The 25,875-nt window shown below is 37.3% G+C and overlaps 1 protein-coding gene and 1 long non-coding RNA gene across 4 annotated transcripts in view; one reads left to right on the forward strand and one right to left on the reverse strand.

Annotated features, from left to right (window-relative positions):
- Positions 1-25,875, reverse strand: part of L3MBTL4 (L3MBTL histone methyl-lysine binding protein 4) — a 450,611-nt gene that overhangs the window by 250,006 nt on the left and 174,730 nt on the right. The gene's annotated exons all lie outside the window — the stretch shown is intronic.
- Positions 3,606-16,419, forward strand: LOC131490366 (uncharacterized). The gene is made up of 3 exons (XR_009251058.1): positions 3,606-3,709; positions 4,033-4,105; positions 16,038-16,419. It is a non-coding gene; the product is annotated as an uncharacterized LOC131490366 (long non-coding RNA).

A 25,875-nucleotide genomic window follows, 5' to 3' on the forward strand; every position in this document is an offset into this window, starting at 1 on the left:
CCCTTAATTCATATCCTTAGAGAGCTAAGAGAAGACTCATAAAATATTGTTATTGGAAAATAAAGGAGAATTCCATTTCAATGTAGAATGTAGAAAGACAAAAAGATTGTTACCCACTCCCTAACAATGAGAAACAGTCAGATAATCTGAAAAATCATAAACTTCCGGGAGTCCATCAAAGAGCTGAAGTTCCAAGGAAACAAAGTAATGGAAATATAAGGGGGCACAAGTTCCTCTAGAGACAGCTGAGAAACTCAAAATATTTAACCTGTGGCAGAGAACTAGAGGAAAAGGTAATCACACCCAAGTAAGTAAAAAGAAATCAGCGAACATTTTAATAAATTCTTAAAAGTCAAGTGGGAGCTAGCATGTCAGTCTGGAATAGCTGACCCCAGACATAAGAGGAGTGTCCCCATACTCACTCACAAGGTGGTTTTAATGCGTCTTACCAAGTGCTCAGAGGAAAGACTAGGAGTGAGACAGAAGACTAGCAAGAGCTCCCTTTCAGAGCACTGAAGATAAAAATTTAAGGGGTAACCAGAAGGATGATAAAAATCACATTCAGGAGAACATAGGTAAAGAATCAGAGTAGACTTACAAACAAAGACTATACCAGCCAAAAGACAAGGAAGTGACATACTTAATGAAATGCAGAGGGAAAGATCCATCAGCTCACGATTCTATACCCAGCAAAAATATATTTAAAATATTAAGGCAAAATAAAGACTTTTTCAGGCAAACAACAGCTGAGATGATGCATTTCCAACAAACCTGTGCTAGAAGAAATTCTAAAAGAAGTTCTTTAGCAAGAAGGAACATGACAGAAATGAAAGAATAAATGCTACAGCCAATACCACAGAAACACACAGGATCATAAAAAACTACTATGAACAGTTATGCACCAACAAGTTGGACAAATTAGAAGACATGAATAAATTCCTAAAAACCTACAACCTATCAAAACCAAATCATGAAGAAATAGAAAATCTGAACAGACCAGTTACTAGTAAGGAGATTGAATCAGTAATCAAAAACCTGTGATGGCTTCACTGGTGAAAAGCACCAAACATTTAAAGAATTAATACCAGTCTTTCTCAAGCCCTCCCAAAAGACAGAAGAGGAAGGAACACTTCCAAAATCCCTTATGAAGCCAGCATTACCCTGAAACCAAAACCAGACAAGGATGCTGTAAGAAAAAATAATACATGCCAATATCTCTGACAAACTTAGATGCAAAAATCCTGAACAAAATATTAGCAAACTGAATTCCACAATATATTAAAAGAAATCATACATGGTGATGAAATGGGATTTATTCTAGGGATCAATTAATGTGATACATCACATTAACAAAACAAAGGATTAAAATCATACCATCATCTCAATAGATGCAGAAAAAGCATTTGACAAAATTCAACATCCATTTATCCATTCAACATCCACATCATTCATTTATGATAAAAACTGTCAACAGGGTGGGTATAGAGGGACATACCTCAACACAATAAAAGCCATATATGACAATCCCACAGCCAACATCACACACAGTGAAAAGCTGAAAACTTTTCCTCTAAGATCATGAACAAGGCAAGGATGACCACTATTGTCACTTTTATTCAACATAATGGAAGTCCTAGTCAAAACAATTAGGCAAGAGTAAGAAATAAAAGGTCTCCAAACTGGAAAGGAAAAAAGCAAACCTGTAACCATTTGCAGATAACATGATGTTTTATATATAGGTAATCCTAAGACTCTACCATAAAAAGAAACCTGTTAGAATAAATCAACAAATTTGGTAAAGTTGCAGGATACAAAATTAATACACAAAAATCTGTTGTATTTCTATACACTAATAATGAACTACTAGAAATAGAAATTGAGAAAACAATTCCAGTTACAATTGCTTTAAAAAGAATAAAATACATTAAGAATAAGTTTAACTCAAGAGGTAAAAGGCCTGTACTCTGAAAACTAGAAGACTTTCATGAAAGAAATTAAAGAAGACACAAATAAATGGAAAGCTATTCTGTGCTCATGGACTGGAAGAATTAATACTGTTAAAATGTCCATACTACCCAAATCAATCTACAAATTTAATGCAATCCCTAAAAATTAGAATGGCATTTTTCACAGAAATAGAACAAACAGTCCTAAAATTTGTTTGGACCCACAAAAGACTCTGGATGAAGGAATCTTGGGAAAAAGAACAAAGATGGCAGCATCATACTTCCTGATTTCAAATTACATTACAAAACTATTGTAATCAAAACAGTAAGGCATTGGCATTAAAACATAGGGATGTGATTACCTGGGTGGCTCAGTCGATGGGGCTTCAGACTTTGGCTCAGGTTATCATCTTACAGTTCATGAGTGCAAGCCCCACACCGGGCTTGCTGCTGTCAGCGCAGAGCCTGCTTGAGATCCTCTGTCCCCCTCTCTCTCTGCCCCTCCCCAGCTCATGCTTTCTCTCTCTCAAAAATAAATACTTAATTTTTTAAATAAGAAATAAATAAAACACAGGGACCAATGGAGCAGAACAGAGAGGCAGAAATAAATCCATGCATATATGGTAAATTAATTTACAACAAAGTAGGCAAGAGTATACAATGAGGAAAGGACAGTCTCCGCAATAAATGGTGTTGAGAAAATCACATAGCCACATGCAGAATAAAGCTGGACCACTATCTTCCAACATACACAAACACTAGCTCAAAATTAATTACAGACTTGAACAAAAGACCTGAAACATAAAAGTCCTAAAAGAAGAGGTAGGCAGTAATCTCCTTGATCTTGGTCCTCACAATGAATTTTTGGATTTGACACAAAAGCAAAAATAAACAAGTGGAACTGGATCAAGCTAAAAAGCTTTTGCACAGCAAAGGAAGCCATCAACAGAATGAGAAAACAACCTACTAAATGAGAGAAAATATTTGCAAGTCATGTATCTGATGAGGCGTTAATACCCAAAATATATAGAAAACTCATATAAGAAAAACAAACAATCCAATTAAAAAATAACAGAGGATCTGAACAGACATTTTTGCAAAGAAAGACATACAAATGGCCCACAAATACATGAAAAAAATGCTCAACATCACTAGTCATCAGGAAAACGCAAATCACAACCACAAGAAGATACCACCTGACACCTGTGAGAATGGCTATTATCAAAAGGACAAGAAATAACAAGTGTTAAGGAGGATGTGGAGAAAAGGGAATCCTTGTGCACTGTTGGTAGGAATGTAAATTGGTGAAGCCACAATGAAAAACAGTATGGCATTTCCTCAAAAAATGAAAACTAGAATTACCATATGAGCCAGAAATTCCACTTCCAGGTATTTATCTGAAAGAAACAAAAACACTAACTTTAAATGATACATGCATCCCCATCCTCCCTGTAGCATTATTTACAGTCGCCAAGGCACAGAAGCTACCCAGGTGTCCAGAAATGGATGAATGGATAAAGAAAATGGGCTATTATTCAGTCACAAAATGGACTATTATTCAGTCATAAAAAAGGGAAATGCTGTCATTTGCAACAACATAGATGAGCCTTGAAGGAATTACATGCTAAGTGAAATAAGTCAACAGAGAGTACCAATATAATATTATTTCACGTACATGTGGCATCTAACAACAAACAAATACAGACAAGCAAAGAAAAACAAGCTCACAAAGAGAACAGATAGGTGGTTACCAGAGGCAGGAGGTGGGTGATTGGCAAAATGGGACAAGGAGTTGAAAAGTATAAAGTTTCAGTTATAAAATACATAACTTATGAAGATATAAGGCACTGCATGACGAGTGTAGTTAACACTACACTATATTGTATACTTGAAAGTTGCTATGACAGTAGATCTTAAAAGTTCTCAGTACCAGGGAAAAAAACTTCATAACTATGTGCAGTGCTAGATGTTAACTAGATTTGTCACTGTAATCATTTTGCTGTATGTGCATGCAAATACTGAATCATTATCTTGTACACTTGAATGTAATATAATGTTATATATAAATTATATCTCAATTTAAAAGTAAGTTCTTCGGGGAGAAGGAGTATGCTGTCAGATGGAAATGAGCACTGGAAATAGTGAACAGCATTTATAAGGTACAGAACATATATAGAGGTCACACTGTTTTCACTTCTTATATTCCTTGCTTTTTTTATGAGAACAAAAAGTCATCTGTAAATAAAGAAAAGATGAGAAATAATGGGAGAAAGAAATGAAAGTAAACCACTCACTATTAGGCTCTTATATTATAAAAGTGGTACAGTAGACTGTGATGAGTTTAATAGGTACATTGTAAATCCTGTAAGAACTGAGAAATATTTTTAAAGAGGTAAATTAAAAATCCAATAGCAGGGGCACCTGGGGGGTTCGGTGAATTGAGTGTCTGACTCTTGATTTCGGCTCAGGTCATGATCTCACAGTTTGTGAGATCAAGCCCCACATCGGGCTCCACACTGACAGCAAGGAACCTGCCTGGAATTCCCTCTCTCCCTCTCTCTCTGCCCCTCTCCCATTCACGCTGTCTCTCAAAATAAATAAATAAACTTAAAAATAGAAAAATCCAATAGCAAAGATAAAACGGAAGCATTAAATAATTCTCAGTACAAACTTTTTAAAGGAGAAAAAAAGGACCAAAAACATAAATAGAAAGCCACTAGTAACATTAAATCCAATCATACAAAGAAATATGTTAAATGTAAAGTGCTTGAGTACAAGAGACAGTATCTAAAACTGAAAAATACAGAGGTAGGAAGCAAAAAACACATTCTTGAGGAAGAGGGAAGTAAACGTCAAGTGACAGATATGCCCCTTCACAGAAAATTCTGGGACAGGGAGAAGAATGCTGGTTTTCATTAGTCTTGCCTAGGACTTGTAGGGGCACCTGGGTGGCTCAGTCATTTGAGCGTCCGACTTCGGCTCAGATCATGATCTCACAGTTCATGAGTTTGAGCCCCGCGTTGGACTCTGCTGACAGCTCAGAGCCTGGAGCCTGCTTCTGCTTCTGTGTCTCCCTCTCTCTCTGCCCCTAATCCACTCGCATTCTGTCTCTGTCTCTCTCAAAAATAAAAATAAACATTAAACAAAATTTATAGGACTTGTAATATAACTACACATGGGAATTCTTTTCGAAATTTTTATTGTGGTAAAATACACACAAAATCTACCAACTTAATCATTTTTAAGTGTACAGTTCAGTGATACTAAGTACATTCATATTGCTGTACATCTATCACCATCATCCATCTCCAGATCTCCTTTCATCTGGTGGAGCTAAAACCCTGTATCCATTAAACGACAACTCCCTGTCCGCTCTCCCCATAACCCCTGGCAACCATATTTTTTTTCTCTCTGATTTTGACTACTCTAAGGATCTCACGTAAGTAGAATCATGCAGTATTTGTCTTTTGTGATTAATTTACTTCACTTAGCATAATGTCCTCAAGGTTCATGCATGTTGTGCCATATGTCAGAATTTCCTTCCTTTGTAAGGCTTACTAACACTCCATTGTGTTCATAGACCACATTTTCCTTATCCATTCATCTGTTCATGGACACTTGGGTTGCTTCCATGCTTTGGCTAATTGTAAATAATGCTGCTATGAACTAGGTGTGCAATGTCTCTTTGAGACCTTGCATTCAAATCTTCTGGGCGTATACCAAGAAGTGGAAATACTAGATCACATGGTAATTATGTTTTTAATTTTTTGAGGAACTATCATACTATTTTCCAAAGCAACTATACCATTTTACACTCCCACCAACAATGATCAAGGGCTCCAATTTCCAAACATCCTTGCCAACACTTCTTATTTTGTTTTTTTGTTTTTTTAATAGTAGATACCCTAGTGGATACGAGGTGGTATCTCATTGTAGTTTTAATTTGCATTTCCCTAATGATTAGTGATGATGTGCATCTTTTCATGTCCTTACTGACCATTCATGTATCTTCTTTAGAGAAATGTCTAATCAAGTCCTTTTCCATTTCTAATTTGGGTTGGTTTTTTTTATTATTGTTGCGTTTTAGGAGTTCTCCATATATTCTGGATAATAATACCTTATAAGATATATGATTTGCAAATATTTGTCCTATCATGAGTTTTGCTTTTCACTCTGTTGATAGCATGCTTTGATACACAGTTTTTAATTTTCGCAAGGCCCAATTTGTCCACTTTTTCTTTTTTTGTCTGGGCCTTTGGTGTCATATACAAGAAATGACGGCTAAACCCAATGTTGTGAAGCTTTTGCCTTATCTGTTAAGACTCTATAGTTTTAGCCCTTACATTTAGGCCATTGATCCATTTTTATTTGGTTTTTGTATATAAAGTGAGGTAGGGGTTCAGCTTCATTGTTTTCCATGTGGTTAAACAACTTTCCCAGCAATATTTATGGAAGAGACTATTCTTTCTCCTTTGAATAGTCTTGGCACCCTTGCTGAAAATCATTTGACCTTATATGTTAGGGTTTATATCTGGGCCTCTGTTCCAATGGTCTGTATGTCTACATTTAAGCCATTATCACACTGTTTGAATTACTGCAGCTTTGTAACATGTATACATATACGTAACATGTTGAAATAAATGGCAAGTCTTCCAACTCTGTTCCTTTTCAAGACTCTTTTAGCTACTCAAGAGTCCCTTCATATTTCACATAAGCCTTAGGACAGATTTTTCTGTTTCTTCAAAAAACATCTTTGGGATTTTGAGAGGGTCACCTTGGGTAATAGACATCTTAACAATATTAAGTTTTCCAATCTTTAAAGAAGGGATGTCTTTCCATTTGTTTACCTCTTCTTCAATTTCTTTCAGCAACGTTTTGTACTTTTCATTGTACAAGTCTTTTACCTCCTTGGTTAATTCCTAAGCATTTTATTCTTCTTGATGCCATTGTAAATGTAATTGTTTTTTCAATATACTTTTCAGATTGTTCATAATTAGTGCACAGAAACACAACTGATTTTTGAGTCTTGATTTTGTATCCTGTTACTTTGCTGAATTCATTTATTAGTTCTAAGGGGTGTATGTATGTGTAATCTTTAAGGTTTTCTACATATAAAATCATATCATCTATGAACAGAGATAATTTTACTTCTTTGCTTCCAATTCAGATGCCTTTTATTACTTTTTCTTGCTTAATTAATCTGGCTAGGATTTTCAGTATTATGTTGAAAAGAAGTGACAAAATTAGTCATCCTTGCTTTTTCCTGATCTTAGAAGATAAGCTTTCAGTCTTTCACTACTGAGTATGATGCTTCCTGTGGGTTTTTCATATATAGCTTTTATTACATTGAATTTGTTTCCTTCTGTTTCTAAACTGTTGAATGTTTGTGCTTGTTTGTTTTGTTTCATGAAAGGGTGTTGAATCTTGTTATAAGCTTTTCATCACTCGAGATGATTATGTTGGTTTTGTCTTTCATTCTGTTAATTTGGTGTACTGCACTGATTAATTTTAATATTGAATCATCCTTGCATTCCAGAAATAAATTCCACTTGGTCATGGCATATAATCCTTTCAATGTGATTCAGTTTCCTAGTGTTTTGTTGAGGATTTTTGCATCAGTGTTCATAAGGGATACTGGTCTACAGTTTTCTTTTCTTATAGTGACTTTTCCTGACTGTAGTAACAGGGTAGTACTGGGTCCATAAAATGAGTTAGGAAGACTTCTCTCCTCTTCAATTTTTTGGAAAAGTCTGAGAAGTGGTGGCATTAGTTATTCTTTAAATGTTTGGTAGAATTCACCAGTGAAGCCATCAAGTCCAAGGCTTTTTTCTTTGTTGGGAGTTTTCTGATCACTAATTCAATCTATATATGAGTTACTTTACTTAAAATATTTTTAAGTGTGATTTAAAACACACACAAACTGGGGCGCCTGGGTGGCTCAGTCGGTTGGGCGTCCGACTTCAGCTCAGGTCACGATGTCACAGTCCGTGAGTTCGAGCCCCGCGTCGGGCTCTGGGCTGATGGCTCAGAGCCCGGAGCCTGTTTCCGATTCTGTGTCTCCCTCTCTCTCTGCCCCTCCCCCGTTCATGCTCTGTCTCTCTCTGTCTCAAAAATAAAATAAAACGTTAAAAAAAAATTAAGAAAAACACACACACACACACACACAAATTGCCTATTTTTATGTACCAGAACTTGTGGATAAATTATGAACAAAACAATACAGTCCTTGCTAATACAATATTCATAGAAAACAGGTGCCTGTATTTTGAGAGATCTGGGATCTTGTTCCATTTTTTTCTTTTTCATGTCTGAATTTTCTAATGTTGTTGGAAGGAAGAAACTTTGTGGAGGGTAATCTGGAAGTATTTATCAAATGCTTAAAACTTGTTTCTATCCTCTGTAATCCATTAACTCCACTTAAAACAGCCACAAAGCAATAACCAACATCTATAACTATTTCTTTAAAAGGATGTCTTCTTGGGGCGCCTGGGCAGCTCAACTGGTTAAGCGTCTGACTTCAGCTCAGGTCATGATCTCATGGTTTGTGGGTTCGAGCCCACGTCGGGCTCTGTGCTGACAGCTCAGAGCCTGGAGCTGCTTCAGATCCTGTGTCTCCCTTTCTTTCAATGCCCCTCCCCAGTTCATGCTCTGTCTCTGTCTCTCAAAAATGAATACACATGAAAAAAAATTAAAAGGATGTCTGTTGTTATTTAAGAACTAGAAAAAGTTAATGTCCAATACAAAACAAAATAAGCCAAAATAAACTGTGGTGTACTCAGATAATTTTGCAGTCATTAATAACTAGGTTTTCAAAGACTATTTAAAGATAAGTAAATATATTCAAATTATGTTTTCAAGTAAAGGGGAGAAATGAACAATAAGATCATAATTCTAGTGTTTAATTCATGTGTATAAAATCAAATAAAAAGACAAGATGATTGAAAAAATAACAATTATAATGGCAAGCTCTATCTAGTCATGAGATCAATACTTCAATGTATACATTATTACATTTCAATTTTACAAATTTCCTGCACTTTTATGAAAATAAAATATAATTAACATTTATTCTAAATAAGTTTGACTTCTAGTAAGTCCGCAGCTTCACTTCATTGGTGATTATTTATCAGGATTCAATGATAAAAATAAGCTTGGATTCATAAAGAGAATTTAGCTGACTGAACACTCTTACAGAGACAGAGAACAGAATACCATCCTTTTATAGTGTCTCTGTAGAATTGTGTAGGGAATTCACTTTCTATGAAAAGCCTTGGGGAAATGATATGATTTCCAATTAAGTTAAAGAACAAGAGAGAGGATCATGATATATGCTGCAGTGGCATGATCACTTATTGGTGGAAGTATGGCAATGTCTTATGGGACCTCTGTTAGGAGAATGTCTACCTGAGGCACAGGCACAATAACATAACATAATATGACACACTATATCAGATGGCCACAGAAAATTGTCCCACAGTTAGCAAAATATTCAAGTGCAGTTTTTTTTCTGCTTTGAGTGGCTTTTTGCTATCACATTAACATGTATTTACTGTAGAACATGATATTTACAAGAATAAAAGGTCAGGAACCAGATTTATTTCCCTAGCCCATCAATTCCAAGCATTCCAGACCACAAGAAACTCCGAATAAAGAGCTAATATATGTCTTCTTATTCAGTCACTTGCCAAATCAGGTAAGTAGAAATCCCAAAGTATTTTAACATCTCCCTAGCCTCTACTCCTTATTTTCACATACAATCAATCTCCCTAATGGTCTTCCTGTAATCTGGCACATTATTGCCAAATAAATACTTAAACATATTTATATCAGAGATGGGACTACAAACTCCTCGTTCTAGCTTTTTTTTTTTTTAATTTATTTATTTATTTATTTATTTATTTTTTAATATATGAAATTTACTGTCAAATTGGTTTCTTCTTCAAAATTACTTTGGCTATTCGGGGCCTTTTGTGGTTCCATATGAATTTTAGGATTGCTTGTTCTAGTTTCGAGAAGAATGCTGGTGCAATTTTGATTGGGATTGCATTGAATGTGTAGATAGCTTTGGGTAGTATTGACATTTTGACAATATTTATTCTTCCAATCCATGAGCAGGGAATGTCTTTCCATTTCTTTATATCTTCTTCAATTACCTGCATAAGCTTTCTATAGTTTTCAGCATACAGATCTTTTACATCTTTGGTTAGATTTATTCCTAGGTATTTTATGCTTCTTGGTGCAATTGTGAATGGGATCAGTTTCTTTATTTGTCTTTCTGTTGCTTCATTGTTAGTGTATAAGAATGCAACGGATTTCTGTACATTGATTTTGTATCCGGCAACTTTGCTGAATTCATGTATCAGTTCTAGCAGACTTTTGGTGGAGTCTATCGGATTTTCCATGTATAATATCATGTCATCTGCAAAAAGCGAAAGCTTGACTTCATCTTTGCCAATTTGGATGCCTTTGATTTCCTTTTGTTGTCTGATTGCTGATGCTAGAACTTCCAGCACTATATTAAACAGCAGCGGTGAGAGTGGGCATCCCTGTCGTGTTCCTGATCTCAGGGAAAAAGCTCTCAGTTTTTCCCCATTGAGGATGATGTTAGCTGTGGGCTTTTCATAAATGGCTTTTATGATCTTTAAGTATGTTCCTTCTATCCCGACTTTCTCAAGGGTTTTTATTAAGAAAGGGTGCTGGATTTTGTCAAAGGCCTTTTCTGCATCGATTGACAGGATCATATGGTTCTTTTCTTTTTTTTTGTTAATGTGATGTATCACGTTGATCGATTTGCGAATGTTGAACCAGCCCTGCATCCCAGGAATGAATCCCACTTGATCATGGTGAATAATTCTTTTTATATGCTGTTGAATTCGATTTGCTAGTATCTTATTGAGAATTTTTGCATCCATATTCATCAGGGATATTGGCCTGTAGTTCTCTTTTTTTACTGGGTCTCTGTCTGGTTTAGGAATCAAAGTAATACTGGCTTCATAGAAGGAGTCTGGAAGTTTTCCTTCCCTCTCTATTTCTTGGAATAGCTTGAGAAGGATAGGTATTATCTCTGCTTTAAACGTCTGGTAGAACTCTCCTGGGAAGCCATCTGGTCCTGGACTCTTATTTGTTGGGAGATTTTTGATAACCGATTCAATTTCTTCGCTGGTTATGGGTCTGTTCAAGCTTTCTATTTCCTCCTGATTGAGTTTTGGAAGAGTGTGGGTGTTTAGGAATTTGTCCATTTCTTCCAGGTTGTCCAATTTGTTGGCATATAATTTTTCATAGTATTCCCTGATAATTGTTTGTATCTCTGAGGGATTGGTTGTAATAATTCCATTTTCATTCATGATTTTATCTATTTGGGTCATCTCCCTTTTCTTTTTGAGAAGCCTGGCTAGAGGTTTGTCAATTTTGTTTATTTTTTCAAAAAACCAACTCTTGGTTTCGTTGATCTGCTCTACAGTTTTTTTAGATTCTATATTGTTTATTTCTGCTCTGATCTTTATGATTTCTCTTCTTCTGCTGGGTTTAGGCTGCCTTTGCTGTTCTGCTTCTATTTCCTTTAGGTGTGCTGTTAGATTTTGTATTTGGGATTTTTCTTGTTTCTTGAGATAGGCCTGGATTGCAATGTATTTTCCTCTCAGGACTGCCTTCGCTGCATCCCAAAGCGTTTGGATTGTTGTATTTTCATTTTCGTTTGTTTCCATATATTTTTTAATTTCTTCTCTAATTGCCTGGTTGACCCACTCATTCGTGAGTAGGGTGTTCTTTAACCTCCATGCTTTTGGAGGTTTTCCAGACTTTTTCCTGTGGTTGATTTCAAGCTTCATAGCATTGTGGTCTGAAAGTATGCATGGTATAATTTCAATTCTTGTAAACTTATGAAGGGCTGTTTTGTGACCCAGTATATGATCTATCTTGGAGAATGTTCCATGTGCACTCGAGAAGAAAGTATATTCTGTTGCTTTGGGATGCAGAGTTCTAAATATATCTGTCAAGTCCATCTGATCCAATGTATCATTCAGGGCCCTTGTTTCTTTATTGACTGTGTGTCTAGATGATCTATCCATTTCTGTAAGTGGTGTGTTAAAGTCCCCTGCAATGACCACATTCTTATCAATAAGGTTGCTTATGTTTATGAGTAACTGTTTTATATATCTGGGGGCTCCGGTATTTGGCGCATAGACATTTATAATTGTTAGCTCTTCCTGATGGATAGACCCTGTAATTATTATATAATGCCCTTCTTCATCTCTTGTTACAGCCTTTAATTTAAAGTCTAGTTTGTCTGATATAAGTATGGCTACTCCAGCTTTCTTTTGGCTTCCAGTAGCATGATAAATAGTTCTCCATCCCCTCACTCTCAATCTAAAGGTGTCCTCAGACCTAAAATGAGTCTCTTGTAGACAGCAAATAGATGGGTCTTGTTTTTTTATCCATTCTGATACCCTATGTCTTTTGGTTGGCGCATTTAATCCATTTACATTCAGTGTTATTATAGAAAGATACGGGTTTAGAGTCATTGTGATGTCTGTATGTTTTATGCTTGTAGTGATGTCTCTGGTACTTTGTCTCACAGGATCCCCCTTAGGATCTCTTGTAGGGCTGGTTTCGTGGTGACAAATTCCTTCAGTTTTTGTTTGTTTGGGAAGACCTTTATCTCTCCTTCTATTCTAAATGACAGACTTGCTGGATAAAGGATTCTCGGCTGCATATTTTTTCTGTTTAGCACACTGAAGATATCGTGCCAAGCCTTTCTGGCCTGCCAAGTTTCAAAGGAGAGATCAGTCACGAGTCTTATAGGTCTCCCTTTATATGTGAGGGCATGTTTATCCCTTGCTGCTTTCAGAATTTTCTCTTTATCCTTGTATTTTGCCAGTTTCACTATGATATGTCGTGCAGAAGATCGATTCAAGTTACGTCTGAAGGGAGTTCTCTGTGCCTCTTGGATTTCAATGCCTTTTTCCTTCCCCAGTTCAGGGAAGTTCTCAGCTATAATTTCTTCAAGTACCCCTTCAGCACCTTTCCCTCTCTCTTCCTCCTCTGGAATACCAATTATGCGTATATTATTTCTTTTTAGTGTATCACTTAGTTCTCTAATTTTCCCCTCATACTCCTGGATTTTTTTATCTCTCTTTCTCTCAGCTTCCTCTTTCTCCATAACTTTATCTTCTAGTTCACCTATTCTCTCCTCTGCCTCTTCAATCCGAGCCGTCGTGGTTTCCATTTTGTTTTGCATTTCATTTAAAGCGTTTTTCAGCTCCTCGTGACTGTTCCTTAGTCCCTTGATCTCTGTGGCAAGAGATTCTCTGCTGTCCTGTATACTGTTTTCAAGCCCAGCGATTAATTTTATGACTATTATTCTAAATTCACTTTCTGTTATATTATTTAAATCCTTTTTGATCAGTTCATTAGCTGTTGTTATTTCCTGGAGATTCTTCTGAGGGGAATTCTTCCGTTTGGTCATTTTGGACAGTCCCTGGAGTGGTGAGGACCCGCAGGGCACTTCCCCCGTGCTGTGGTGTATAACTGGAGTTGGTGGGCGGGGCCGCAGTCCGACCTGATGTCTGCCCCCCGCCCACCGCTGGGGCCACAGTCAGACTGGTGTGTGCCTTCTCTTCCCCTCTCCTAGGGGCGGGATTCACTGTGGGGTGGTGTGGCCCGTCTGGTCTACTTGCACACTGCCAGGCTTGTGGTGCTGGGGAGCTGGCGTATTAGCTGGGGTGGGTAGGCAAGGTGCACGGGGGCGGGAGGGGCAGGCTTAGCTCGCTTCTCCTTAGGTGATCCACTTCAGGAGGGGCCCTGTGGCAGCGGGAGGGAGTCAGATCCGCTGCCGGAGGTTTGGCTCCGCAGAAGCACAGAGTTGGGTGTTTGCGCGGAGCGAGCAAGTTCCCTGGCAGGAACTGGTTCTCTTTGGGATTTTGGCGGGGGGATGGGCGGGGGAGATGGCGCTGGCGAGCGCCTTTGTTCCCCGCCAAGCTGAGCTCTGCCGTCCGGGGGCTCAGCAGCTCTCCCTCCCTTTGTCCTCCAGCCTTCCCGCTCTCTGAACAGAGCTGTTAACTTATGACCTCCCAGACGCTAAGTCGCACTTGCTGTCAGAACACAGTCCGTCCGGCCCCTCCGCTTTTGCCAGCCCGACTCGGGGGCTCTGCTTGGCCGGCGAGCCGCCCCTCCGCCCCGGCTCCCTCCCGCCAGTCCGTGGAGCGCGCACCGCCTCGCCGCCTTTCCTACCCTCTTCCGTGGGCCTCTCGTCTGCGCTTGGCTCCGGAGACTCCGTTCTGCTAATCCTCTGGTGGTTTTCTGGGTTCTTTAGGCAGGTGTAGGTGTAATCTAAGTGATCAGCAGGACGCGCGGTGAGCCCAGCGTCCTCCTACGCCGCCATCTTCCCCAAATTGGTTTCCATACAACACCCAGTGCTCATCCCAAAAGGTGCCCTCCTCAATACCCATCACCCACCCTGCCCTCCCTCCCACCCCCCCATCAACCCTCAGTTTGTTCTCAGTTTTTAACAGTCTCTTATGCTTTGGCTCTCTCCCACTCTAACCTCTTTTTTTTTTTTTTTTTCCCTTCCCCTCCCCCATGGGTTTCTGTTACGTTTCTCAGGATCCACATAAGAGTGAAACCTAAATGTCCATCAACTGATGAATGGATAAAGAAATTGTGGTTTATATACACAATGGAATACTACGTGGCAATGAGAAAAAATGAAATATGGCCTTTTGTAGCAACGTGGATGGAACTGGAGAGTGTGATGCTAAGTGAAATAAGTCGTTCTAGCTTTTTAAAGATCTTTTATAACATGGCTTCAACCTACCCATACTACTAATTCTCTATTAATTAGTAATTAACTAATCTATTAATATTTCAAAACTGAAGTGAAACCCATTTCAGAGTACTGACCTCCAGAACTATAAGATAATAATTTTGTGTTGTTTTATGCCACTAAGTGTGTGGTAATTTGCTATGGAGCAGCACACCATCATATAATTTTCTCCATGAGGCACTTCTTTCTTGTTCTGGCCAGGTATTATTTTTTTGACTAATTTCCTTGCTATCATCTATAACAGTTATTTATAAACTCACCAACAGTCTCTAGCAAACTGTCAGTTTCCTGGGTCTAGGAAGGCTGCTCACCGACCTTTCTACTCCACCTCCCCCACCAAGGTCCTGTATAACGATAGTAACATATTATAGCACAATGATAAGGCAGGAATCCACAACTATATGTTAAAAAATGAATAAATAAATAAGCTAATAAATGTAGAGGAAATAATGTAATTAGAAAATCGCCATTTGGCAAATATCATAACAGCTAATTCATCCAGTGAACATTAATAGATGCTAAAAACTAGTGAGTGATAGATGAGAAATAGTATAATTATGTAATCTCAATGTCAATTCCCACAAATATATATTAATTACAAAAGGAAAAAGCAAAGTTGCAGTGGAGAAGTGGCACACACCACTTCAATCAAGTGATCAAAGTTAACATTAGCAGGGGATTAGCATCCACCTGAGGGGATGCATTAATTCTGGAATATTCCTCCCCTGGTACATAATCCGTCCACTCCTGTGGAAACATCAGGCAAACCCAAAGTGAGAAGCACGTTACGAAAAACAACTGGCCTGTACTCTTCCAAAGTGTCAAGTTCATAAAAGTCAAGGAAAGATGAAGAACCGCTGCAGATGAAAGAACGCTAAAGAGATATGACAAGTAAACACATGTGATCCTGGATTAAATCTGCTTATTTGTGTTTCGTAGAGGATTGTTATTGGGTGACCTTTGCAAAACTTTCATCTTGGCAATTTAACCTCAAATGGTTTGCAAGGAGTTTATTTTTGCTATTGTGACTTCTGAATCTTTAAAATTATTTCCAATTTTAAATACAATAAAGACATTAACAAGGCCAATCACACAGCAGTCTGAGCCTAATGTTCTAAATCACCCATCACCTCCTGTCCCTCTCTCCCCCTTCCCTACCCTGCAGCCCAGCACATTACTCATAGGCCCATAATTTGAACTTTCCAGGAACTTCCTTTTTTAAGGAGGTGCATATCATTCCTTCTATCTAACTCTTCCATTCCATCTCTCAGGTGAAATTCTGCACATCCTTCAAAGACTGATGCAACATTGCTTCCAGTGTGAAGGTGTCCACACACAGAGCTGGAACTTACATCTCCTTCTCCTGTGTTCCCAGTGAGCAACTGAAATGTTTCCTTCCATTGTAGAGCCTGTGTGCAGGGAGACTATAAGCAGTGTGGGGAAGAAGAAAAGGCAGAGGAATTCCTGAAGTGAACTAACGAGGCCTGTCACCTAATCCCCTTCACATCACGTGAAAGGTCTAGGGCCAGTTATCTGATCTCTCTGGACCTTAGGCCTTCAACTATGAAATTGAAATTATTGACAAAATCTTCACAAAATTGCTATGAAAACAGATAGATGTGTGAAGTAATATTGGGCATTCAAGAAAAATGAGATCCAAAAATAAGATTCTACTTCACAGTCGGTATGATGGCTATGAACAAGAACACAGACAAGTGTTAGCAAGGATGTAGAGAAACTGGAGCCCTCACACGCTACCCAGGGGAATGTAAAATGGTGCAGCTCCTGTGGTAAAGATCCTGGCAATTACTCAGCAAGTTAAACGTAGAATTGCTACATGACCCAGCAACTCCACCCTAAGTATATGCCCAAGCGAACTGGAAACATGTTCACACAAAAACTCTTACACAAATGTTCATGGCAGTATTATTCAAAATAGCCAAAATGTGGGGGGAAAAAACCCAAATGCCCATGAACTGATAAACAGATACACAAATTGTGATTTATCTATGTAATGAAATAATATTTGGAATTAAAAAGAATTGATGTGCTGATCCACGGTACCACACGGATGAGCTCTAACATCATTATGCTAAGTGAATAAGCCAGACATGAAAGGCCACAGGTTACATAATTCTACTTACATGAACTATTCAGAATAGGCAAATCTATAGTGACAGAAGGTAGATTAATGGTTGCCAAGGGCTGAGGGGAAAGGAGGGTTGAGGGATAATAGCTAAATGATTCAGGGTTTCTTTCTGGGGTGATAAAGACATTCTAAAATTAAATTTGGTGATGGTTACCCAACTCTCTAAATAGGCTAAAAACCACCAACTGTATACTGTAAATGGACAGCGTATATCCGCTATAAATGGATAGGTGTACAGTGTGTGAATCACATCTCAATAGCGTTTTACAAAAACAGATCCCTTCCTTCAGCATGTTTCATGCTTACTTGGTTCTCTCCATTCTATAAAAGCACAGAAGTCACTACGGAGATGTTTGTGGAGATGTTTGAACTGAATGTGAGTTTGGTCGCAGAGTGTGCTTCAAATGTGAGCAGCGGTCTGCATTTGCAGAGGCGCTCCGTGCAGGACTGTCACCCTTCCTGGGGGACGTGGTCCCACTGCTGATCGGAGGAGCCCTCACAGCCATTCTGGTTCTGCAGGGCTTCCTGTCCCCCTGTCCAAATTGAGCAGGAGACAGGATGGCGTGGTGGCTCCCGTCATGGACTGCGCCAACAGATTTTCACACAAGTAATCACACTGTTGAGAAAAGTCTTCACAATAGCGTTTTGACTGGTAAAAGCCACACTGAGCAATGGAGAGCAGTAGGAATTTCACAAACATTACAAAAAAAGCAAACTCGGAGTCACTTTTAAATAGCAATACCATTCAAGATAACTTAAAAACGCAAAGAATATAACTTTCCACAGATAATCTATTTAATATTCTTTAATAGATCTAATTTTTAACCGTACAGACTTGACTATACCATGAACCATCTAAAACTATGCTACTGGGGATTTTACTTCAACGAAAGGATGAGATTTGCCTCTGTTGGTAAGGGGGTGATTCTTAACTAGACATTGCCTGCTCACCGCCAGATGAAGCTCAAAAGCTCACTATAAGACCCAAGAACCCTTCTGGAAAGGGTTCTCTCCTTCAAATGCTGAGGCGTCTACCTGACACCTTCTTGTCATTTTGTAACTTCAACTACAATTCCAGCAGATTGCTTCCTCTGAAGGAAAAGAAGCCCATACATTTTAGTCCTCTCCGGAAAGACACTGAAAAGAATATGTAACAACGCTTTGGATTAAATTTATATCAGTGAAAAGCACCTTTACATTTTATACTTCACTCATTTTAAAAACTGGCCTTTCCCTTCTCTTTCTCCCTCTGAAAAGGCTCTTTTATCCGGAATTTATGAGAATCTGAGTATACACCAGGGACAACTAGACAGATCAGTACACACTGTTCTACTTTCAAGCGCCCTAATCGTTCTCAGATGTGCAATTACAGACACACACACACACACACACACACACACACGCACATGCGCACGCACGCATAAAAAACTGTAACAAATACAGGCAATACATTTTCTTCTGACAACAATGTAATTACAACCATAAAATAAAACTTAATGTAAAAATCTATGGGCATAAATGATGCTTAAAATATCAATTCACTTAAAGTAAAATAACTACAGCTAACAAGTTGTGGCACTAAATTACTAACAGAAACAAATCATTCATATAGACCAGTGTTAATTTCTTTTTATCTTTTACTATGTTCAAACCCTAAAAGTACATATATAAGTACAAAATATATATGACATAAGTTATATTACATATGTGTGTATATGAATATAAATATTAATTATTAGCAGTCTTAGCCTCAGCCTTGTCACCAAATTCCCATTTGTGGATTACCTGAGTACACAGCATTATATTCTCATGTCTTAGGGCCCCTTCTACCATCCATGGTTTCAAACCTTTCCTCTCTTGTGCAGTTAATAGGGACCTAACATCTTCGGTCACTCGAGTTTTCACATAAACCTACAGGCCAGCATACTCATGATCCATCACAAGCTTTAAGCAATTTTGTTTACTTTCTAATTGCCGTCACCCAATTTTTTCTTACTTTTCCTCTGCATATATTTTCATTATACTCTACTCTCTTGTTCATACTTTGATTAAGAGGCTGATTTACTTATATTTTATCACCACACCAAATGGGAAGCTTTCTGTGGTCCAAGGTGGTCCTGTGACCATGAAGGGCCAATCCCCTGCAACACCACAAGAAGAATCCCCCTTATGACACAGTTGATTCCCTCCTAGAAACAAGTATTCATACTGTGGATGAACATTTTAAAAAATTAAACATTTGACTTGTTGTTTATCCTGGTTTTCCTTAGCACTCTTAGCAGCCTTAGGAATAAATACATTTTAAAAGAGTAAATGAGATTTATCCCAGGAACACAAGCATATAAAAAGCATATGCAGCATATAAAAAGAAGTAAATATAATAATATCATATTAATAGAATAAAGGACTACCCTTTTATGATAACACAAACCAGTAACAGAAAGGAACTTCCTTAATCTGATAAAGGGCATCTACAAAAACTCTCAGCAAACACCACACTTTATGTGGAGAGACTGAGTATTCCCCTAAGATCAGGAACAAGAAAAGGATGTCTGATCTTGCCACTACTACTCAACATGCACTAGAAGGTCTAGCCAGATAAAAAAGGAACCAATAAAAGGAATCCAAAATGGAAAAGAGGAAGTAAATGTTTCTCTACTTAGAGATGACACAATTTTGCATATAGAAAATTCTAAGGAATACACACACATGCGCGCATGCACACACACAGAAAATATTAGAGCTAATGAATTCAGCAAGCTTCAGAATATAAGATCATTGTACAAAAATAAATTATATTTCTACACAACAGCAATGAATAATCTAAAGATGAATTAAGAAAACAATTCCATTTATAATATTTTAAAAATGAAAAGACCAGAAAAAGACATAACAAGAAAACTAAATACCAATACTCCTTCTGAAATCAATACAAAAATCCTCAACAAAATAGTAGCAAACTAAACTCACCAGCACATTTAAAATGATTATATAGCATGAAACTATGGGGGGGGGGGGGGAACTCCCACACAATTATCTCAACAGATATAAAAAAAAGCATTAGACAAAATTCAACATCCTTTTGTGATAAAAACACTCAAAACTAAGAAAAGAGGGAGGGAACTTTCTTAACATGATATAGGACATGTAATAAATATCTACAGATAACATCATGCACAATGGTGACAGACTGAAATTTTTCTGCCCTAAATTAGGAAAAAGATAAGAATGCCTACTTTAACTTCTATATTCGACATTGTACTGCAAGTCCTAGCCAGAACAACGAGTCAAGAAGCAAAATTAAAGGCATTCAAATTGGAAATTTTAATATTTTGGAACTTCTGTTCTCTTGACAGACTACACAATTCTATGCAATAAAATCCCATAGAGTACACACGTACACACACACACACACACACACACACACACACACAAACTAGTAGAGCTAATAAACTCAGTAAAGTTTCAGGATATAAAATTAACTGTGTTTCTGCATTCCAGAAATAAACAATTCAAAGGGAAATAAATAAAATAATTATATTTCTAGTACATTCTAAAAGAATATAATACCTAGGAATAAATTTAACCAATGATATGAAAGACTTATATGATGAAAACTAAAACATACCACTGATAGAAATTAAAGACCTACAAAAGTGAAAAGACAGCTCATATTCATGGGTTGGAAAACTTAATACTGTTGAGATGGCACTACTCCCTAATATTCAGTGTAATCCTTCTCAAAATCCCAACAGTAATCTCTCTAGAAAAGAAAAATCCAATCTTCAAATTCATATAGAACTGCAAGGGGTAAAAGATCTGTATGCTGAGAACTATAGAAAGCTTATGAAGGAAATTGAAGAAGATATAAAGAAATGCTCATGGATTGGAAGAATAGATATTGTTAAAATGTCAATACTACCCAAAGCTATCTACACATTCAGTGCAATTCCAATCAAAACTGCACCACCATTCTTCTCGAAGCTAGAACAAGCAATCCTAAAATTTGTATGCAACCACAAAAGACCCCAAATCGCCCAAGTAATTTTGAAGAAGGAGACCAAAGCGGGAGGCATCACAATCCGAGACCTTAGCCTCTACTACAAAGCTGTAATCAAGACAGCATGGTATTGGCACAAAAGCAGACACATAGACCAATGGAATAGAATACAGACTCCAGAAATGGACCCACAAAAGTATGGCCAACTAATCTTTGACAAAGCAGGAAAGAATATCCAATGGAAAAAAAAAAAAAAGACAGTCTCTTTAACAAATAGTGCTGGGAGAGCTGGAAAGCAACATGCATAAGAATGAAACTAGACCGCTTTCTTACACCATTCTCAAAAATAAACTCAAAATGGATAAAGGACCTGAATGTGAGACAGGAAACCATCAAAACCCTAGAGGAGAAAGCAGGAGGAAAAATCCTCTCTGACCTCAGCCGCAGCAATTTCTTACTTGACACCTCCCCAAAGGCAAGGGAATTAAAAGCAAAAATGAACTATTGGGACCTCATCAAGATAAAAAGTTTCTGCACAGCAAAGGAAACAATCAACAAAACTAAAAGGCAACCAATGGAATGGGAAAAGATATTTGCAAATGACATATTAGACAAAGGGCTAGTATCCAAAATCTATAAAGAACTCACCAAACTCCACACCCGAAAAACAAATAATCCAGTGAAGAAATGGGCAGAAAACATGAATAGACACTTCTCTAAAGAAGACATCTAGATGGCCAATAGGCACATGAAAAGATGCTCAATGTTGCTCCTTATCAGGGAAATAGAAATCAAAACCACACTCAGATATCACCTCACGCCAGTCAGAGTGGCTAAAATGAACAAATCAAGAGACTATAGATGCTGATGAGGATGTGGAGAGACAGGAACCCTCTTGCACTGTTGGTGGGAGTGCAAACTGGTGCAGCCTCTCTGGAAAACAGTGTGGAGGTTCCTCAAAAAATGAAAAATAGATCTACCCTATGACCCAGCAATAGCACTGCTAGGAATTTACCCAAGGGATACAGGAGTGCTGATGCAGAGGGGCACTTGTACCCTAATGTTTATAGCAGCACTTTCAACAATAGCCAAATTATGGAAAGAGCCTAAATGGCCATCAACTAATGAATGGATACAGAAATTGTGGTTTATATACACAATGTAACACTATGTAGCAATGAGAAAGAATGAAATACGGCCTTCTGTAGCAATGTGGATGGAACTGGAGAGTGTTATGCTAAGTGAAATAAGTCATACAGAGAAAGACAGATAGCATATGTGGATCCTGAGAAACTTAACAGAAGACCATGGGGGAGGGGAAGGAAAAAAAAAAAGGTTAGAGAGGGAGGGAGCCAAAATATAAGAGACTCTTAAAAACTAAGAACAGGGGCGCCTGGGTGGCTCAGTTGGTTAAGCGTCCGACTTCGGCTCAGGTCACGATCTCGCGGTATGTGAGTTCGAGCCCCGCATCGGGCTCTGTGCTGACTGCTCAGAGCCTGGAGCCTGTTTCAGATTCTGTGTCTCCCTCTCTCTCTGACCCTCCCCCGTTCATGCTCTGTCTCTCTCTATCTCAAAGATAAATAAATGTTAAAAAAAAAATTAAAAAAAAAAAAAAAAAAAAAAAACTAAGAACAAACTGAAGGTTGATAGGGGGTGGGAGGGTGCTCCCTGATGGGTATTGAGGAGGGCACCTGTTGGGATGAGCACTGGGTGTTGTATGGAAACCAATTTGACAATAAATTTCATATTAAAAAAAAACTGCAAGGGGACACAGAGAGCCAAAATTATCTTGAAAAATAAAAACAAAGTTGAAGTATTCACACTTCCGAATTTCAAAACTGATTACAAAGCAATAGTGATCAGAATAGTGTGGTACATCCTAGCTAATGCAATAATACAAGAAAAAGAAACAAAATGTATACTGATTGGGAAGAAAAATATAAAACTTTGTTCACAGATGACATAATGTCTGTGCAGAATACCCAAAGACACTGGCAAAAAAACCTCTTGGAACCAACAAGTGATATAGCAAGGTTTCAGGATACAAGGTTAATATATAAACGTTTTTCTGAATATCAGCTTTTCTGTATATCAGCAATGATCAAGTGAAATTTGAAATAAAAATCATACCATTTACATTAGCACCCAAAATAATGAAATATGTATAAAATCTAACAAAATATGTACAAGGTCTAATGAGGAAATCTATAAAAATCTGTGAAATAAAACAAAAAACTAAATAAATGGAGAGATATTCCATGTTCATGAATAAGAAGACTCAATATTATCAAGATGACAGTTCTACTTAACATGATCTATAGATTCAATGCAAGCCCAAAGAAAATCTCAGCAAGTTATTTTGTGAATATTGTCAGGTATTTCAAAGTTTATATGGAGAGGCAACAGATCCAGAACATACATACAATATTTAAGAAGAACAATTTGAAGGACTGACATTATACAGCTAGTATGCTTGTATGTAACTGAGCTTGTTAGTAATCAAGACAGCATAGTGTTAGCAAAAGAACAGACAAATAGCTCAATGGAACAGAATGGAGAGCCCAGAAATAGACCCACAAAAGTATAGTCAACTGATCTTTGACAAGGAACAAAGGCAATAGAATGGAGCAAAGATGGCCTTTTGAACAAATGGTGCTGGAAAAACTGGATGCCTACGTACCAAAAAAAAAAAAAAAAAAAAAAAAAAAAAGAGGAGAGAGAATCTAGACGCAGACCTTGCATCCTTCACAAAAATTAACTCAAAATGGATCACAGATGTAAATATGAAATTCAAAATAATTAAACTCCTAAAAGATAACATAGGAGAAAACCTAAATGACCTTGGGTTGGTGATGATTTTTTAACATAACACCAAAGACACAATCCATGAAATAAATAATTAATAAGCTGGACTTCATTAAAATTAAAATTTTCTGCTCTGCTAAAGACACTGTCAAGGGAATGAAAAGACAATTTACAGAGTGGAGGAAAATATTTCAAAAGATAAATATGATAAAAGACTTGTTCAAAATACACAAAGAATTCTTAAAACTTGACAATAAGAAAACAAACAACCCAACTAAAAAATGGGATAAAGAGCTTAACAGACACCTCACCAAAGGAGACTTACAGATGGCAAATACACACATGAAAATATGTGCCACACCATATGTCAACAGAGAAATGCAAATTAAAACAACAAGACACTCACTATACACCTATTCAAATGGCTAAAATCCAAAACACTGACAACACCAAATGCTGGTGAGAATGTAGAGCAACAGGAATTCTCAGTGTTGCTGGTGGAAATGTAAAGTTTTACAGTCACTTTGGAAAATAGTTTAGCAGGCTGTTACAAAACTAAGCATCCTTTACCATACCATTCAACAGTATCATTCTTTGAAGTTATCCAAGGAGTTGAAAACATGTCCACACAAAAATCTGCACATGGATGTTTATAGCAACTCCATTCATAATTGCCCAAACATCAAAACAACCAAGATGTGTTTCAGTCGATAAATGAATACATAATCTGAGATACAACCAGACAGTGGAATATTATTCAACACTAAAAAGAAGTGAGCTATCAAGCCATGAGAAGATGTGGAGGAACCTCAAATGCATATTCCTAAGTGAAAGAAGCCAGTCTGAAAAGCCTACCTACTGTATGTTTCCAACTATATAACATTCTGGAAAAGGCGAAACTATAAAGACAGCAAAAAAAAGAAAAAAAAGTTACTGGCTGCCAAGAGTTCGGGGAGTGAGAAAGAAGACTAGGCAGAACACAGAGGATTTTTAGGGCAGTGAAAATATTCTGTGTGATACCAAAATGATGGTCTACATGTCTTTAGGCACTTGTACAAATCCACGGAATGCACAATACCAAGAGTAAACCATGAGTAAACTATCTACTTTTGGGTGATAATGATGTCAATGTAGGTTCATCAATTCCAACAAATGTATCACTGTGGTAGGGACTGTTGATACTGGCAGCTGGTTGTGCATACGTGAAGGAGGAGGTATAAAGGATATCTCTGTACCTTCCTCCCAATTTTTCTGTGAACTTAAAATTTTTCTAAAAACTAAAGTAAAAAAATAGGATGATACTGGCATAAGGATAGGTGTATAGACAGACCAATGGAATAGAATCGAGAATCCAGAAATGAACCTAAATATCTGTGGCCAACTTCTTTTCAACAATGGTACCAATACCATGTGATGGAGAAAGAATAGGCTTTTTTAATAAATGGCACTGGTTAAACTGGACCATATCCAAAAGAATGAAGCTGAACCCCTACCTTACTTCATATACAAAAATTAAATCAACGTGGATCAACAAGTCAAATATAAAAGCTAAAAGTATAAAATCCATAGAAAAAAACATAGTGGTAAATCCTCACAACCTCAAATTTGGCAGTGGATTCTTGTATTTAATACCAAAGCATGATGAATGAATGAAAAAAATAGATAAATTGGACTTCATCAAAACTAAAAACTATTTTATGGCAAAATACATTATCAAGAACGTGAAAATACAATCTATAGAATGTGGTAAGACATCTGTAAATCATTTATGCAATATAGGTTAGTAAGTGGAAACAATTTTTAAATAATATATAAATAACAAAAATATAACCCAATGTTTTAAAAAAAAAACAGCAAAAGATTTAAATATTTCTCAAAAGATATGCAAATGGCCCATAACCACATGAGCAGATGATCAACGTCACTGATCATTAGAGAAGTACACACCAAAACCACAATAAGATACCACTTCACACCCAGTAGGATGGGTTTAATTAAGAAAACAGAAAAGAACAAGTTTCTTTGAGAAGTAAGGATGTTGAGAAGTAAGAATTACCACATGTTGCTAGTGAGAATATTAAAATGGCACAGGTACTTCAAAAAACAGTTGTCGGTTCCTCAAAATGTTAAACATAGAATTATCATATGACCCAGC

This window comes from Neofelis nebulosa, chromosome 11 (assembly GCF_028018385.1).
Source record: "Neofelis nebulosa isolate mNeoNeb1 chromosome 11, mNeoNeb1.pri, whole genome shotgun sequence".
In the NCBI taxonomy this organism is placed as follows: domain Eukaryota; kingdom Metazoa; phylum Chordata; class Mammalia; order Carnivora; family Felidae; genus Neofelis; species Neofelis nebulosa.